The sequence below is a fragment of the Lipotes vexillifer genome, unplaced genomic scaffold (genome assembly GCF_000442215.2).
Source record: "Lipotes vexillifer unplaced genomic scaffold, Lipotes_vexillifer_v1.1 scaffold1477, whole genome shotgun sequence".
In the NCBI taxonomy this organism is placed as follows: Eukaryota; Metazoa; Chordata; class Mammalia; order Artiodactyla; family Lipotidae; genus Lipotes; species Lipotes vexillifer.
In genome coordinates this window covers 194,578-213,016 of record NW_006776536.1, presented here as the reverse complement: position 1 = coordinate 213,016, position 18,439 = coordinate 194,578, and the positions used below count along the sequence as shown (strand labels likewise).

Here is an 18,439-nt window from a genome sequence, read left to right as displayed (position 1 = left end):
CGCCCCCCCCCCCCCAGCCCTATCAGCACCTGCACAGCCACTGCAGGGGAATATATATATTTGCCCAATTAAAACATAATTATGGGGCCTCCCTGGTGGCGCAGTGGTTGAGAGTCCGCCTGCTGATGCAGGGGATACGGGTTCGTGCCCCGGTCCGGGAGGATCCCACATGCCGCGGAGCGGCTGGGCCCGTGAGCCATGGGCGCTGAGCTTGCGCATCCGGCAACGGGAAAGGCCACGACAGTGAGAGGCCCACATATCGCAAAAAAAAAAAAAAACAAAAACAAAAAAAACAAACATAATTATGGGGGAAATGGCTTTCATGGAGAAGCGCTTTCCCTTGCAGGAAAATCTCCGCTGTGCAGTGTTACGTAGACCCCAGCTTCTACCACCGATGGGCTACAGTAATGGACTCGGTTTTGGGAAAGGCCATCTGTCTCTGCTGACTGGCCCTGGCATGGGATGTGTCCTCCCCTCACTGGTGTTTGGACTGGACTCCAAACAGTAGTTGTGAACCAGCTCTGGGTGGCCTGTGGGCCGGATGCGAGCACTCGGCCTGGGGGTCCCGGTCAGATGGGTCACCAGTTCTGTGTTGCGTTGCTCGTGGAGTGTGGACCGATGCCTTGGAGACTGTTGGGTCGTCTGTATCCCGGGTGGTGTGTTGTAAACGATTTCCTCATAACCAGATGGAGGAAGCCTCTCCATCAAGGCTGGCAGCCACTGGCCACAGCCGGAGGGCCTCCTTGTGGCAGCTGCACGTGTGGGGTGAGTGAGGCCCCCCCCTCCCTAGGGAGCCCTGGATCTCGGTGGCCATCAGCCTCCTTGTCCGTGAAAGGCGGGGGAGGCAGCTGCGGGGTGGAAGGTGAGGGTGCGGAGCCGAGATCACCAACATCCTAGGACCCCAGGTTTTTCAAAACGTATCCCCTGGGCCAAGACTAGAAACTATTTGTGATCAGATACATCTGGGGAGTCCTGGGGCTTAGGAAGTGAACTAGGTTTCTCACTGCGGGACTTCTCAGAGCCTTTAGACTGGTGATCACGTGCCCCTGTGTCCCCCTCTGCCTAGGCAGCCTTGACAGGTTGGGGAGAGAGGGCGATGACTGTCCTGCGAGCCGGGTTGTGCCCAGAGTGACACATGACATCGCCGGCACTGCTTTTCACTGTCACCCTCACTTTGGGGTGGCTTCTTCAAGCTGTTACCTCTGCATGGTGGCCCTCTCTCTCTCTCCGAGGACCGTGTGGGATGACGCAGCGTCCTGTTTGAGTCTTAAGGTCAGAGTAAGCTCCCGGCCGTTCTCATCGAGGGATTTTGTGTGAGGGGACAAAGCCCCAGAGCAACCAACAGGTACCTCCAGGAACATTCCTGGAGGTACCTGTTGGTTGCTCTGGGGCTTTGTCCCCTCACACAGATTTAGTCTAGAGTCCATAGGGTTTTGGGGCAGGGGAGGTGGTGGAGGGAAAAGCCCAGCGCAGGATCGGGGCTCCACCCCCACCCCTGCCAATTGCGTGCTGCATGGCCTTGCTATGTGACCTTGGTGACCGCTGTGCTTTGGATAACTTATCTGCTAAAAAAGGTAGATAAGCTAGCTCCTCCCTCAGCAGGGGGTCATGGGGGTAAGTTGGGCAAAGGTAGAGGGTGGGGACCACACAGCAGGCGTTTCTTCCTCTGCCTGGCCCCCTTGAGTCTGTGGTCCCCCGTGGGTGTTGGGCTGGGGGCTGGGCACTGGTGGTTACCACTTGCAACGTGGGGGACTCGGTGACAATCTGATGTCATCCCTGGGGTGACCCTGGGCTGGGGGTGACCCTTTGCTGGGTGGGAATTAGGGCCACACGGTCATTCCTGGAACGGGCCAGGTCAGCTGGGTCGGGACCCTCAGAGTAGCCCTTGGGGGTGGTTGGCTGCCCTGACTGACACCCAGGGGTCCCTCTGCAGGCACTGGGCCTGGGTCAGGTTCTGACCCTTTGTCCCCCAGATCTTCCAGTAGCTACCAAGCCCAGGCTCTTCCCAGAACGGAGGTTCAGTCCTGTCCTCAGCATGGCCAGTGTGCCCTCCTGCCTGCCCTAGGGCCTGAGTGGCCCCGTGTCAGGGCCATAGCCCCCCATGCAGGGGACGGCCCTGTTTCATGAAGCCCGGGAGGCCCGCGTCCTAAGTTTCTTTGTGCTCTAAGGTGTCTGAAACAAACTGTCTCATTTTCTTTTTATCTTTTGCAGCTGATTTCTTCTTTCCTGCTCCACCCCCCCCAAACCTGCCCCCCGACCATTTCCTGTTTGCCTGCTTCCCTGACCTTTGAAATGTGGTCCCTGCTTCCCTGACCTTTGAAATGTGGACCCTGCTCGGGAAGCTTGCCGGGGGCCTCAGGGTTAATTACCACCTTCCTATAGGCCGAGCGCTCGCATGTGCGTGCGTGCGTGTGTGTGTGTGTGCGTGTGTGTATGTATGTATTAGAAAGACTGGGATGGGGGCTGGGGAACGTCAGAAATGGGGGTGACTGAGCTGGAAGGGAGAGGATGCTCTCCAAGCTGATTTGGGAGCCTGGGCCTGGCTGAGGGTTGGGGCGGTGGGAGGGGGAAACGTGTGGACGGGGGTGGGGGGGGAGGCAGGTGGGGAGGCACTGGGAGCTGGGCAAGTGTGGGCTGAGTGCAGGGAGCAGGGTGTGACCACATGGCTGGGCTGGGACGGGGGTGGACGGGGCTGGCCTTTGTCCTGCACCCAGCCATGTGCACAGACCTTAGGAAAGCAGGTTGGTGAATGTCCACAGCTCACGTGTCAGCCCGGGTCGAGCGTAGGACTTCCAGTGTTCCGGAAGTTTCCTCGAGCTCCTTCCCAGCCATCACCCATGTGCCCGGCCCTGGGAGCCACGTTCTAGTTGTGTCTGTTCCGAACGCCCCCACCCCTGTGGTCGTGATAAAAGCTCTCTATAACCCGAGCAGCCTTGGTTTGGGAAAAGGCAGGCTGTCCTTTAGAATGGTTTACAGTTGTCTGCCAGTCGTGGCGACATCTGCTACAGATTTGAAGCGAAATCTGGCGTTTCTTCATTATTTGTATGCGAATGGCAGCAACTCAATCAATCAATCAATCGATCATCATCAAGACAGCGCCTGGAGACTTCACGGGTGGCGCAGTGGTTAAGACTCCGCACTCCCAGTGCAGGGGGCCCGTGTTCCATCCCTGGTCAGGGAACTAGATCCCACATGCATGCCGCAACTAAGAGCCCGCGGTCCGCAGCTAAAGAGCCCACGTACTGCAACGAAGATCCCGCACGTGAAAGATCCCACGTGCCACGACTGAGACCAGGTGCAGCCGAATGAATGAATGAATGAATAAATTAAAAAAAAAAAAGCGCCTGGAATGGGAAGGGTGGACCACCGCCCCTTTGGCAGCCAGCCCTATTCTGCATGGGGCCGTGTGGGTGACACCCCCATCCCTGCCCTGGGGAGTGGGGTGTGGCCCGCCTGGTGAGGGTACACACAACACCCTCGGGGAAGCGGGGCAGGCTGGGAGGGCTCCCCGAGGACCCAGCCTTTCCCCTGGGCCAGGCGTAGCCACCAGGGAGGGTTTGGTGGGAGTGGGGGCGGTGAAAGGCTTGGGGGTGGAGAGGGTGGGGTCTGTGCAGGGGAGCCTGGGTGCCTGAGGCCATGGTGGGGGGACGGAGAGAGGAATTTGGGGATATTCCCTGGCTCAGTGGGTTCTGAGATGGCTGGGTGGGTGGTTGGTTGGGTGGGGGCTGTGTTAACTCAGCCGAGGTGGAAACTGGGGAGTAGAATCATTCCCGGGCACTCGGAGATGTTATCAAAGATTCATCACTCGGGCTCAACCCTTTCAGGCCTACAAGTTTGAGTTTGCCGAGCTTTCCATAAAAGGCAGAACATCTGTTCAGTTAAAGGAAACCCAAGATTTTATTATTGTTGTAAATGTCAAGTCTGTTCCTTGGAACATTTAGACAACTGCAGGATGGTGTCACCAAAAAGAGCCTATCTCAGTTGGGTCGAAGCCTGAGATCAAACATGGGGTTCTGTGGCCGGAATTGTGGTCGCTGTAGCTGCACGAGGGCTGCCGTGGCCGCTGCCCCCGCTGTGAGAGCAGCACAGGTGGCGAGGGCCTCCCGGGAGCTGAGGGCAGGGACGGAAATGTGGGGCGGGGGGCCCTTGGCTTCGAGGAACTTCCCACAGAAAAGTGAGCTTGGATTTTTAGTATTGCTTTTCCCTTAATTAGGAAAGTTCCGTGGGACACCGAGGTGTGATTTTGCTGAGATGCTACTAATGGTACAGCAGTGACCATTTCCAGCCATTTTAAGATCTACGAGCCTCATTCTGGGCCAAGCCGTGTGTGGTTCTTTTATTGCGCTTGGAGGGGAGGGACGGAGCTTTTCTGTGCTCGGAGCTGGGGAGGCTCGTTCGCTTGCACTCTGGGGGACCGCACAGGTTTCTCCTTGGTTCCCATCGTTTTAGCCAGATCAGTGCTTTTCACCCATTTCCTCTTGGAGGGGACATAGAGCTTTCCTGCCTGGGGAATGGGGGAGGCTTTGTCCCCATCCCAACCCAAGTGTCTCTGAAGTTTCATGTTTTATCATAAGATTCATGGGAATTTGGCAGTCTCTCTCTGTTACAGTCATGCTAGTTTCATTTTTTTTTAATGCTTTGAATTTTATTTGAAGCACCTGGGGGTATATTGAAGAAATAATGTGCCAGAATGTATGCCAAAAAAACAAAAAAACAAAATAGACCTAAATAGATGTTCGTGGATAGGAAGACAATATCGTAGAAATGTCAGTTTTCCCTCCATGATGTATAGATTCAGCACGATTCCCAGGAGTGCACTTCCCTTCCCTTCCCGGTGCAGAAATGTTGGTGCCTGGCATTTGAGGATGTGAGGTTATGGTGGGGTGCCACGTAGAGGTGCCACTGGTGACATGGGCTGGGGGAGGTTGGGGGGGGGAGGCCAGCAGAGCTTATGGGAGTGGTTGGGAGTTGGTGATACTGAGCAGGTAAGTAAATATATTGACAATCACAAAAGCCACGTTTCCACTTTGGAGAGTGTACTGACAAACGTAGAAAGAGGGGAGACTAGAAAGTACCCCGAGGAAAGGTTTAACATTGCAAGGACAGCCATGAAGTCATGAATTTTTACCACGTGTACACACACACACACACACACACACACACACACACAGAAATAGAGAAATGTTATGGGTGTGTGTGTAGGAATGTACGTATATACATATACAGTGGGTTTTCGTTATTCACAGTAGTTCTGGTGTATAAAGCCACCGCAAACACTGAATGAGTGAATTCTGAACCACTGGTCCTGGGGGAGATACAGGCTTGGGATCCCCCCCAGAGCTTCTGGTCACATTTTCATCTGCCGATCGACACGCAGCCTTGTTGGACGTGTGTTTCTGTTTAAAGACACCTGATTTAATAGGTATTGTTGGTTCATTCACACTGACCCATGACCAGTAATGCTGTAAGCTCATCTAACACCCATTTCCTCTGTGCGTACACCATGCTGCAGCCACCCTGCACACCAACAGCCCCTCAGCCCTGTGCCTGGGGCTGTTTTCAACAGTGAAATCACCCACAGAAAGCACAGAAATGCCAACAATGTGGCACTAACGACTGGAGAGGACGCACGTTTACAGTGTGAGCTGAGACAGGAGGGCAGAGCTCGCCTGTGCCACCTTGGCTGGGAGCTGGTGCATCAGGTGACTGTTTTCCCGCCCCTCTCTGTGCATGTGCATGTCCAGGAATGATCGGAAAGCTCCTGGGCATCGATGGGGTTATAAATAAATCTGAGCCAGTGGGCGACTCTCCAGGCTGGCATCTGTGAATAAGGAGGAGGGACCGTGTGTATGTTCCCCAGCTCCGTCTGCTGAGAAGGCCCAGAAGCAGTGAGCACACCCAGCACCCAGGTCTTGGCTTCTAAGGATCACTCTCCACTCAAAGGAACCAGAGCTTCTCGAGAAAGGGCCGATTCTCCAGCTGGGGCAGGGAGAAATACACATGAGCCTGGAGCATGTCACTGTCCCAGAAAGAAAGTAAAGAAATCCTCAAGCGATGGTGGGGACGTGTCAGGGGGACCCAAGAGCCAACGTAAAGGGATCTCACCGTCCAAACGTAGGAAACATTTGAACATCAAAGTAAATGGGAATATTAGATCTTAACCCATTTCACGAAATAGGGATAGATGAGTCTATGCTGGCTTCAATTAATGAGTAAATAGTACATAGTAGATATGCTTTAATGACCAGCCAACATGTAAAATAAAAAATCCTGAATGAAGGCTGTAGCTGTAGTTCTGAGTCATTCTTTTTAGTAGCTTATAATATTCTGCAGTATTACTAGACAATCAGTTTTTATTTATGTTATTATTTTGAATAGTGTTAAAATACACATAACTTAAAATTTACCCTCTTAGCCATTTTAAAGTGTCCAGTTCGGTAGCATGAAGGACATTCATGTGTTGTACAACCATCACCCCCATCCATCTCCCACCATAATTGAATAAACTAGTAAACCCAGGCTTTCACCACCACAGACAACAGTGTCATGAGCATCATTGTCTGTCTCTCTGTCCTGCCAGCTAAGCTCTGACATTTTTGCTTTTTTCATATCGTAAAAACTTTAAAAGCAATGCCATGTAAAATCCCAGCGGATTTTATGGAACTTGGGGAGCTGGTTGTAAAATGTGTAAGGGGATGTAGTGGACCCGGGGCAGCCCGGACTTTCGAAAGGACATGAATTAGGAGGGACTGTCTCTTCCGGCAGTCGGGGCTGGTTAGAAAGCCTGCTCAGCACGTGGTGTGGTGCAGGGCTGGGCAGGTAGAGAGCAGAGAGCACGTGGAAGCAGACGCGGGCACAGCTGGAGGAGGAGCTCCTGCCCCTGGGGATACAGGTATGAGCAAGTGCGAAGGAGGGGTGGTGAGTGCCCAGTTTGAGAAGCCCAAGCTAGAAGCCACCCAGAGCCGTTAGGCATCAGGAAAGTTACTGTGGGTAGAATTCATTGCCTTGAGCACATAGCTGCATCTCGGGGTCGGACCTCCGCATGCTAGGCATTCGCTACGTCTCGTTCATGTCTCCCTCCTCCAGGGAGCCCTCCAGGGACCCCGCCAGCTTCACCAGGCAGCTTGTCCTCCTCCAGGCACCTCCTGTCCATGTCACTCATCTGCCTTTTCTTCCTGCTTAGGTGGTTACCGCATGTGTGCGTGTGTGTCCTGCCCAACTGCGCTGTAGGCTCCCTGAATGCACCCCACGTTGTCTTCCATTTCTTGGCCTTCCCCGTGGGGCTGGTGTGGGACGAAGGACCATTGCTGACCCATAATCCGTAGTTTGCCTCCAGCCTCCAGCCTGCTCCAATGAGCAATGTAACGCTTGGTGAATATCAATAAGGCATGTACTAAAGACGTTGCTTATTTTGGTCTAGTAGCAGAGGATTGGGTTACAGTGAGTTGGGTTGTGTTTAGTGTAACCATGTGAACAGTGTAAAATACAGGCTATTGGAATGGAAGCCCAGACATCTGCTATGAATTCTATATATAAATACTGGCTATGCTTACATGGGTTAAAATGGGGTTGTTGGCACTAGGATCTTCAGACTCCTGATTCCACTGTGGTAGGGACTGCACGTTAATCACGGGTCCTGGTACCCGGGCCAGGACGGGAAAGAGGGGCCTTTTTCTGACACTGATGGGCTGAGGATGCTGGGAACGGCAGACCTACCCTAGAAATAGGTGGGAGTGGTCTACTCCCTGTCCCCTGGCAGGGAAACACGGAGAACCCACAGAGCTCTGTGGGTGTTCTGAGGGCCATGCCAAGAAGGGGCTGCGTGAATCCAGGGTCACAGAAAGGGTCATCCCTGCCTGAGTTAGCCGATTGGGAAACCAGGATGAGGGAAGACGGTCACGGGGGGATTTCAGTGGGCTTGGGGTGCAATAGTGCCTTTAGAAATTATCTATTGAGGTGAAATTTATGCAACGTAAAATTAACTATTTTAAAGTGAATAATCCATTGGCCTTTAGTGCACTCACAATGTTGGGTAGCCACCACGATCTAGTTCCAGAACATTCCCTTGCCCCTATAGGAAACCCTGTCCACGCAATAGTGCCTTTAGAAATTATCTATTGAGGTGAAATTTATGCAACGTAAAATTAACTATTTTAAAGTGAATAATCCATTGGCCTTTAGTGCACTCACAATGTTGGGTAGCCACCACGATCTAGTTCCAGAACATTCCCTTGCCCCTATAGGAAACCCTGTCCACATTAAGCGGTTTTGCCTCATCCCCCCCACCCCACCCCACCCCCAGCCCCTGGCCACTACTACTTGGGACATTTCATGTAACTGGAATCCTGTGCTGTGTGGCCTTTCGTGTCTGTCTGCTTCTGGAGCATCATGTTTTCAAGGCTCATCCACGTTGTAGCCTGTGTCAGTCCTTCACTGCTTTTTATGGCTGAATTATATTTCATTGTATGGATAGAGCACATTTTGTTTATCCATTTGTCCATGGATGGACATTTGGGCTACCTCTGCCTTTGGGCGACTGTGAATCGTGCTGCTGTGACCATGCATGTACAAGTATTTATTTGAGTCCTTTTAGTTCTCTTGGGTACACACATGGGAGTGGAATTGCTGGGTCACATGGTAGCTCGATGGGTAACTTTTTAAAAAATTATTTTTGGCTGCGTTGGATCTTTGTTGCTGCGCACAGGCTTTCTCTAGTTGCCGTGAGCGGGGGCTACTCTTTGTTGCAGTGCATGGGCTTCTCATTGCGTTGGCTTCTCTCGTTGTGGAGCGCGGGCTCTAGGCGCACGGGCTCAGTAGTTGTGACTCGTGGGCTCAGTAGTTGTGGCTCGCGGGCTCTAGAGCGCAGGCTCACTAGTTGTGGTGCATGGGCTTAGTTGCTCCGAAGCATGTGGGATCTTCCCAGACCAGGGATTGAACCCGTGTTCTCTGCATTGGTAGGCGGATTCTTAACCATTGCACCACCAGGGAAGCCCCTCGACAGGTAACTTTTTGAGGACCTGCTCTGCACTGCAGCCCCACAGCAGCCAGCGGTGCCTTTTAAGTAGTTACCATTTCCTGCTGGATGCATGAGGAAACAGGCTCAGAGCAGAGATAAAAAGTCTGGCCCCAAATCTCGCAGCTGGAGGCCAGGCTGGGGTTTGAACGAGAGTCTGAGCTGATGTGCCTTCCTTTGTAGCAGGACCGGCCCGGCACTGGATGAAAGAAACATTTAATGAACTACAAGCACAGGCGCTGCCCCGGCTGGTGTTTACTGAGTGCCTAAAATGTGCTGCTACCGGGCTGAGGCTTTGTATGAATTGTTCTGTTGAAGCCTCACAAGTCTCTGAGGTGGGGGTGCAGTGAGGACCCCCATCTCACACGACGTTGAGCTCAGAGAGGCCCAGATCTGAGCCGTGCCCCTGAGCTGGCTCCAGGCTGCTCACTCGGGGGGACCGACCCCATCTGTGTACCCTTGTGATACGTGGTCCTGAAAAAAAAGAACTTGGGCAGAGAATGTCATAGCAACATAAATGGAACCTGGGGTTAAAACATTTAAAGATATTTATCCTGAGGCTCAACAAAGTCATCTTTCATTATGCAGTCCTTTTTTCAATCTTTATCCCCACCTAGCACCTTCTCATACCTGCAGTTCTAGTACAAATCGGGGTTTATAGTTACGTTGTGTGTGTGTGTTGACTTAACATTTCTTACACATTTTCTGGTGTCACTGCAGTCATTTTCTTACTACTTAAATGGACACAACTTTCTACTGAGAGAACAGACTAGGTACCCCAATGTTGGAGATTTTTTATTTGTTTATTTTTCTTATTATAAGGAAGGCCGCAGCAAATATTGTGTCTAGGACCTTTTCCTTCCTTCAGGTGTTCCTGGGGATAAGGTCCCGTGAAGCCAATCTCTAGGGAGAGGGTTTAAACGTTTTATGGTCCTTAATACCACATACCGTGGTATTTCCTAAAAGGGCTGTTCCTGCGGCGGCCAGGTGGCCAGTTGACCCCGCGGGAGTCCTGGGGTGCCGTGGTGGCTGGGCTGCCGGCCCAGCTCTCAGCCTCTCTGCCCTGCACTCCTCACCCTCCTCACACTGCTTGTTTCTTCTCCTCACTGCCCCAAAAGCTTGGGCCACTGGTCAAGAGATCATCCCTGGAGTGACCTGGGGCAGGTCAAAGCACCCTTTCAAGAGCTGCAGTCTCCTCACCTGAGCCCCCTGACCTACAGGGTCTTGGGCCCGTGGGCATGTCACCTCGGGAAGGAGCACATAGGACCATCTGCCGCTTCCTGATGCTTCACCCCAGGACCTTTGCACTGGTCATCCCCTCTGCCAGGATGCCCTCCCTCCGGCTCTCTCTCGCCCCCTTCAAGTCTTTGCCCAGGTATCACTTTCTCAGCGAGGCCACCCTGACCATCTTACGTGAAACGGCAGACCCCACTCCCAAATCCTTTACCCTGCTCTGTTTTGCAAACCGCAGCATTGATGTTGCGAGGCATAACTGACATCGCCTTACCCATCATGTGGGTCGCTTGTTGTCTTTTCCCCCCACGTAATACAGGACGCGAGGGTGGGTTCTTGGTTCGGTTGCGTGTCCCAGCCAGGCTGGCATGTGCTACATGACACCCCGCTGCCTGCCCACTGGCCGGCTCTGTCGTTGTCTCAGCCCAGTGCATCACTCCTAAGGACAGCCTGTCCCGACGCCAGCCCCTCACCTGGCCACTCTAATCCTGCCCGCCTCCCCAGCCTCTCTCCTCCCGTGGGGAAGGAGGGGCCCCAGGAGGCCACATCTCCCAGATGAGCCAGGGTACCCGTGGCCCCTGGTAGGCTTGGGGCCGCATCAGCTGGGGCTCCCCAAGCCCTAGGAGGGGCACTGGGAGGGTAGGTGCCAGCTGGGGGGGCAGCCCCCCACAAGAGGCGCCCATCGCCATGAGTCCCCAGGGTGACGGGAGAGTGAAGTGGGTGGCTCTTCAAACTTAGGAATTGAGTGTGTGGTGGTTTCTAGATGTCTTCGAAGCAGGAGTGGCTTCTCCTGGAGAGAGCCTGCCCGCCCTGGCCCTCCTAGAAGTCTCAGTTGGGGAAAAGCGCAGGAAATTGAAATCCACCCCCCATCACCTGTGGCCTTTGAAGGGTGCACCTGAACTGCCCAGAGTGTAAACTGTGGGGAAAATGTGGTCTTTCCAGTTTGGGGAGAAAGAGCAGAGCAGAATTAGGATTTTTTGTGCCAGGGGGCAGCTTCCAGGGCTCCCCGCCTCCTGATTCTCCCCCAGCCCAGGCTCCCTGGCCTCTGGGACTTTGGCTGCGGGGAAGGGTTAACTTACTGGGTGTCTGGCCAACAGCTGGGACTGGCGACTCGCCCCGTCGGTACCTCCCTCCAAAGCGCTTCCCCTGGGGGCCGGAACACCTCTGATTGGAGACTCCTGTCTGCGGGGCCGTCAACCTCTTGTTGCTGATGCCGGGTGAGTTTCGTCCCTCACCTGTGGCCACCAACTCCCACTGGAATACCTGTGGCAGCGGGGAGCTTGCCTTCTCCTGAGATGGTCCCTTGCACTGTCGCCCAGAGGTGCTAGTTTAGAGAAGAGAGTGAAGCCAGCGTCCTCCCTGCTGGCCTTCACAAGGGGTTCTCAGGCGGGAGCTGGGTCCATCCTGTGGGCGAACGTCACGGGGCCTTGGTGTGCACGCCTGTGTCTGCTTCTGGGGAGAGGGTCAGCTTATCAGAGGGCTCTGTGACCCCCGAGGTTAGGAACCACCCGGGCCGGTCCTGCCTTCGCCGGATGAGAGGGGAGGAATCTCAGGAGGCCAGGCACGGTGAACCTCGCAGGCAGGGTGGGATTACTGGTCTTCTGTGCTCCAGTGGCCCGACGGAGCCCTGGTGACAATGAATGGGCAGGTGCTCTGGGGGCATCCGTCGCCCTGCATGTGCTGTGGGGTGTCTGTTTGCAGCAGCTTTTCTGCCTCGGTCCACAGGCCTCCAGATCCCACACGACTCTTCCTGCGAAGGCCCTCTGCCTCTGGTCTATACGATTCTTCCTCCTCTGAAGGTCTGGACCTTCCCTGATCCTGGGTATCATCCCCTTGCCCACCGTCCTCCGACTGGCCAGCCTCTGACCGTCGGATGGCACCCGACTGCTGGCAGTGCCTCCGGTGGTGTGTGTCACTGCCACTCTGCTCTCTGGAACTTCTGGCTGACAGTGGGGACCCAGACCCTTCTGGGCACCCCGCCCTTTCCCTTCTCACCTCTCACAGAGCAGAAGTGACTCACTGTCTTGAAATTAGGATGCTAGGGGCTGGGTGGGGAGGATGAAATGTATTTATAGAGCAGCTGCTGTGTGCTGGCCCTAGGCAGGGCAGGGCATTCTTAGACGGGCAGACAAACCGTCCTGGAGTGCAGGGTCCACTGGGACCCTCAGCATGTTGTAGCAGCTGGGAAAATAGGGAAACTTCCATTTTTAATTAAAAAAACCTTTTTACTGAAGTGCGTATACACAGAAAAGTGATGCCTTTTTACAAACTAAATACACCTGTGCAACGAGCACACGATGCCTGTTCCAGAGTGTGGCACCTCAGGTGTGCTGTTGAACTTTGTTCCTCTCGAAGCCTTATCTTACCCTTCTGTAAAATGGGTGAACTGTCACCCACAGCCCAGGCCTGTGTGCCGAGAGCCCAGGGGGCCCAGAGAGGAGCCTGCCCAACTCTGTGTGCTGTGTGTGACCTTCAAAGAGCCGTCAGCCTGTGAGGATGCGCACTCTTTATTATCTGTCTGTACCTGCTTGGGGCAGGGAGGGGTGAGATTAGGGACAGATGTTCTTTGGTGGCCATCTCCTCCTTGCAAAAAGAGGTCAGGATGCCCATCTCGGATGTAGTTGTTACATCCCGGTGTTTGATCTTTGCCGTGTGCCTGTTGCCACAAAGAACTGTAGACGTGACATAATGATGGTGGTGGTGGGAGTGGTGGAGCCCCGGAGACGGTCCTGACCTCGAACCCTCCGCGTGTCCTCCTGCCCTGCAGAGGGGCCTGGGTGGGACACACGGTGATTTCAGGAACTGCAGCGCCGTCTGCTGCGTTGAAAGAGCCTCTGAATGGGTGGCTGGGCCCACCCAGGTGCCTTCCCGGCAGTGGCTGGGGATGGAAGGAAGGAACCGGGAGCCTCGGGCACGGGCCGGGCAGGGTCCAGGCACCTTGCCCCCCATCCTGGGCTGTGCGGCCTGCGGCTCAGCCTGCAGTCCTCACGGTTTGCTTCTGCCCCCACAGCCTCGCCGCTCCTCCTGTTTGCCAACCGCCGGGACGTACGGCTGGTGGACGCCGGCGGAGTCAAGTTAGAGTCCACCATTGTGGTCAGCGGCCTGGAGGATGCGGCCGCAGTGGATTTCCAGTTCTCCAAGGGAGCCGTGTACTGGACGGATGTGAGCGAGGAGGCCATCAAGCAGACCTACCTGAACCAGACGGGGGCTGCCGTGCAGAACGTGGTCATCTCCGGCCTGGTGTCGCCAGACGGCCTGGCCTGCGACTGGGTCGGCAAGAAGCTGTACTGGACGGACTCGGAGACCAATCGCATCGAGGTGGCCAATCTCGATGGGACGTCCCGGAAGGTCCTCTTCTGGCAGGACCTGGACCAGCCGCGGGCCATCGCCCTGGACCCCGCTCACGGGTAAACCCAGTGCCTCTCCTCCCTGGTGCGAGTGGGTGGGGTTGCGATTTCTCTCTTGAACTTACCTGAGCCCACATACCTGTTTTAGAGAAAATGCGGCAGTCTTAAAATGAGTTCGCTTTCAGAATTTGTTGTTGTTGAGAACGATTTCCCCTTGATACCCTGTAGTGTGGTTTTTTTTAAACTCGCTGCCTCTGAGGCAACTGATGTGCTTGGCCGTGGATTCGAATCACTACACGTCTCAGATGTGTGTGTGACGGTGTCCGAGGAGGTGCAAGCGCTCTGACAGGTAGAACTCACACCTTTCACTTCCTTTATGACTGCATTAGCTGAAAACGGGGGGAAAAAGTGAAACTCCTTGTCCAGAAGTGGAACTTGCTGCAGATGGTTTCTCTGGTGTCTTCTGGAAGCCCTCTGCTTCCCCCTGCCTCCCAGTCTGGCTGAGCTCACGTGACCTACGAAGGCTCAGGGCCCAGCCATGAGTTCCAGGTGGGGTTTTGTGAGTGGCGGCAAAGCTAAGAACATGTGCAGAGTTGAAGGCTGGGATGGAGAGATTGTGGGGAGATGACTGAGCTGCCCAGCCAGGCCAGGCTCATTGCAGACTTTCATGGGCGGTAGCTGTTCGTTCGGTCATCCCTCGGCCCTCTATTCCCTCTTCCTGCCGCCTGTGAAGGACACACTCTTAGTCAGGCTGCGTCAAGCCAGGCTCCTGCCTCCTGGCCGTGCTCGACCCACTGCTGGGTCTGCCCACGTCTCTGCTCTTCATGTGTCAGAAACGGCTGTTGGGCATCTGGAACAGAAACACCATAGGACTCTGGGTTCTGGTCCTGATACCCCTGACTTGCTGTTACCCTGGCAGTGCCCTCCCCTGACCTGGAGGGGTGGTGACACTGGCCACACTGCCTGCAGCCCAGGATGGAAGGGCCTCTCAGCCCGCCCTGGGGTGGGTGGAATGAGGTTTGGGAGGCAGAGGCCTGTCCTGCCAGTGCAGGTGCGTGGGTAGCTTGGGGAGCACCCTGGGTGAGGGGGCGCTTTGGTGGCCAAGTAAACCTCCTTATGGGGGCCTTCTCGGCGTGTTGACTGAGAAAGCACACACTAGACTGGCTTCTGATGTCGGAATAGCTGGCGCCTCCTGGAGCTGCTGGTTTAAAAGCTGAGTGTTTGTGTGTGTGTGAGCTCCATTGGGAGGTGCTTGATGCTTGGTTGGGAAGTGCTCAGTTGGGAGGTGCTTGGTGCTTGGTTGGGAGGTGCTCAGTTGGGAGGTGCTTGGTACTTAGTTGGGAGGCAGTCAGTTGGGAGGTGCTTGGTGCTTGGTTGGGAGGTGCTCAGGTGGGAGTTCTTGGTGCTTGATGCTTGGTTGGGAGGTGCTTGATGCTCGGTTGGGAAGTGCTCAGTTGGGAGGTGTTTGGTACTTGGTTGGGAGGTGCTTAGTTGGGAGGTGTTTGGTGCTTGGTTGGGAGGTGCTCAGTTAGGAGTGCTTGGTGCTTGATGCTCAGTTGGGAGGTGCTTGATGCTTGGTGGGGAAGTGCTCAGTTGGGAGGTGCTTGGTACTTGGTTGGGAAGTGCTCAGTTGGGAGATGCTTAGTACTTACTTGGGAAGTGCTCAGTTGGGAGGTGTTTGATGCTTGGTTGGGAAGTGCTCAGTGAGGAGGTCCTTGGTACTTGGTTGGGAAGTGCTCGGTTGGGAGGTGGTTGGTACTTGGTTGGGAGGTGCTCAGTGGGGAGGTGCTTGATGCTTGGTTGGGAGCAGTCGTCTTCATGCTCACACCCAGGCTGGCTTTGCCTGTAGCATCCCTAGGAGTTGGTCCATCTCTGGCTCTGTCTTTTCTTATTAAATGTTTGAAATCTTTTCTGATCTTGCCTCTGAATTCTTCCCCCAGATCCTGCTGGGATCACACCCCTGCCCCTGAGGCAGAGTTGACTTTGGTGTTGATGCCCTGGGCAGGATATCTGAGGCCCCAGCCGATCCCCCACATCTCCCGCCGCCCCAGTGATGTGTCTGATGCGTGACGGAGCAAAGTGGTGGTGCTAAGTGTCCCACTCACCAGATCGAATGGCAGTGAGAACGCTGGACTCTGGTCCCAGCTTCGTCTGTGGTGTGATCGAGGTTAGCAGTGTCCACTCTGATCCCTTAGACACCGTTGCCCAGGAGGGAAGGGCTCCAGGCCAGTGCCTAGGCACCATGGGCAGCACCCCACTCTGCCAAACACTGGCCTGGCGGTGGTCCTTGCCATGAGTTCAAGCCGAGTCCTGAGAGCGGGGACCGTGGGCTTCATTCTCTGTCCTGGCCACACACTCGTGTCTGCAGGGAGCATCACTGCCTCCTCCCGGCCCTGTGGGAACCTCTGTTGCCTCCGTGTGCCTGTCCTCTCGTGATGCAGCCTTTCTGCCTCACAACTAGGGTCCCTCCTCAGATGAGGGGCTACTGCCCCTGCTATGTCATCAGGAAGGAAGGTTCTCAGTCTCAGTCTGAACGTCAACCTCAGGGTGCACGTGACCAAGAGCCTCATAGCCAGGAGGACCACAGACCCCAGGGCCTGGACTTGGTCAAGTTCAGCAGCACGGGTGGCAAAGGGCAGGTGTCCCGGCGAGGCTGGGGAGGCACCTCCACTCCCAGCACCAGGTGCCCACTTGGGCAGCAGAGCGGGCTCCAGGGAGGACTCTCTGGCCCTGAGGACCCGGGGCCGGGAAGACATCAGCCCAGCGCTGGGGGGTGGCCCAGGCCTGTCCCAGCCCACGAGGGGCTGCAGTGGCTCCTGGGTCTCAAGTTAAAGCCAGGCTGAAACCCAACCCCCTCTTTAAAATGCAAAATGGCCCTTCCCTAAAATAACACACAACCACAACCGCAGCCAGCCTCTGCCTTCTGCGCGCCTGAGACCAGGCTGCAGAGGGCTTTGCTTCAGGAGTTGATTTTCCTCCGTGGAGCTAGGCTGGGCCTGTGGCAGCGCTGAAGGCTCTGCACGAGCACATCCACGCCAGCTGGGCTCTGGGAACAGGGTGGCTCGCAAATTCCCCATTTAAGGAAACCAGCCGGGCCTCTGTTATGAAACCCGGGGGAAAGAATGTGAATTATGCTCCTCGCGGAGGTCCTGAGCCTGCACATTTTCTGGCCTTTCCCGTCGGCCACCAAGGAGCGTTCAGGGAGCATGTGAGTGGATGGCTCTGAGATTGATTCTCCTGATACCTTCTGGGCAGCCGGCGGGAGGGCTGGGCTCTTTCCAGGCTGCTGGGGGTGGGAAAAGCACAGAGAGAGAAAGGTGCCTGCACCAGGCCGGCGGGAGCCTTTGCTGAGAGCCTCGGGTGCCCAGAGAAGTTCGCCACCACCCCAGGCTGGGGGGTGGGTCAGACAGTGGCCAGGCTCTGACCTCAACCGGAGAACCGTGTTGTGCTCTCAGAGCTTGTGACCTGGGGCAGCGCAGCCTTCCGCAGCCTCGGTTTTCTCACCTGTCCAATGGGAATAGTCCCTGCGTCACTTCCTCAGTGGAGAGCAGAGTGGGGAGCTTGTTGGAGAGCTGTTCCAAGTTCTCTGTCCCCATGGGGGCTGGAGAGCAGGGGAGCTTGGTGACAATGGCGGGGTGTGGTTGGCCCCTCGCCGCACGTGAAGCCCCCAGGAGCTCATTATCGTCATCTGTCATAACCCGTCTAGCAGGTGGCAACAGTGCCAGCTCCGAAATGACACCCCTCTGGGAAGGCCGCATGGCCCCATGAATGGGGGTGGCCTTCGGAGCTCCCATCTCGGGGGAGTGGCAGCTTGTGTGCGTGTCATTTTCTCTCTCCTGCTGGACAGAGACCCCCACCAAAGGGCAAGGCTGGGCCTGTTCTCCCCATGTCCCTGATGACTTTGCTGGTCCCTGGTGGACGGCAGCTCAGGCTTTGCTGAAAGGGATGAGGTTTTACCTCTGAAGATGTGGAGGCTGAGAGCGGGCGTGGAGAGGAAGTGTGGGGAGGGGACTTGATCCGTAATAGAACAGCTCGAAGGGAAGCACGCCTATGGGCCCAAGCAACTAGGGCGCCTGAGAAGTGACCTGTTTTCAGTCCCACTATGTCCCACGGCCCCGCCTCTCCCTATCTGGGCTTGCGCTGTCTTTCCTGGCAGGCCCTCCCAGGATGGCACAGGTGGCTCCCAGGAGGCCCCTGCCCTCCCCTTGCAGGCCGACTCCCATCAGCCTGTCTCTAAAGCAGCCACTAAGGCTGAGGGTAATGGGGTTTGTTGATTGCTCAGGACTGATCTGTGCCCACTCCAGGAGGGAGTGTGGGAGCAGACACACCACCTGGAGAGTTTCATGAACCTCGAGTGGAGGGGGGGGTCCTCAAAGGGAAATCCAGGCACTGTCCCCCTTCTCTGCGGAGAGACACCGGTGGACAAAGTAAAGTGAAACAGGTCTGCCACCCCTTGTGCCCCGTGGCTTGTCCACAGTCGACTGGGCCAGAAACCCAAGGGACTCATGTCCTCAAGGCTGGTGCGGTTCCCTCTACTCTCCACTGAAGAGCCATGCTGAGAGGGCGCCCCGCCTGGACATCTGGGCCCTGGTGGGGTTTGAACCCATCAGCCCAGATGCCTGCCTATTATCTCTGCTCATGTGAAGGGACATCAAATAAGGAAGCCTCTAAGGAGGCGGTGGTTTCTGGCTGGAAACTCTAAGAACATGGTTAAGCAGAGCTGAATCACCCACAACCCACCCAGGAATAACTGGTATGTTTCAGTGTATACCTCACCTACGCACTGTTGTTTTTAACAGACTTCATTTTTTTTTTTTGCGGTACACGGGCCTCTCACCGTTGTGGC

At 55.4% G+C, this 18,439-nt stretch overlaps 1 protein-coding gene across 1 annotated transcript in view; it reads left to right on the top strand.

The window, feature by feature from the left end:
- The first annotated feature begins 13,261 nt into the window (after nucleotides 1–13,261).
- The window catches only part of LRP5 (LDL receptor related protein 5), an 80,199-nt gene continuing 75,021 nt past the window's right edge, over nucleotides 13,262–18,439 (top strand). The window contains exon 1 of the mRNA XM_007450406.1: nucleotides 13,262–13,653. The gene's annotated coding sequence lies outside the window, so the exon portion shown is untranslated. The remainder of the gene's footprint in view (nucleotides 13,654–18,439) is intronic.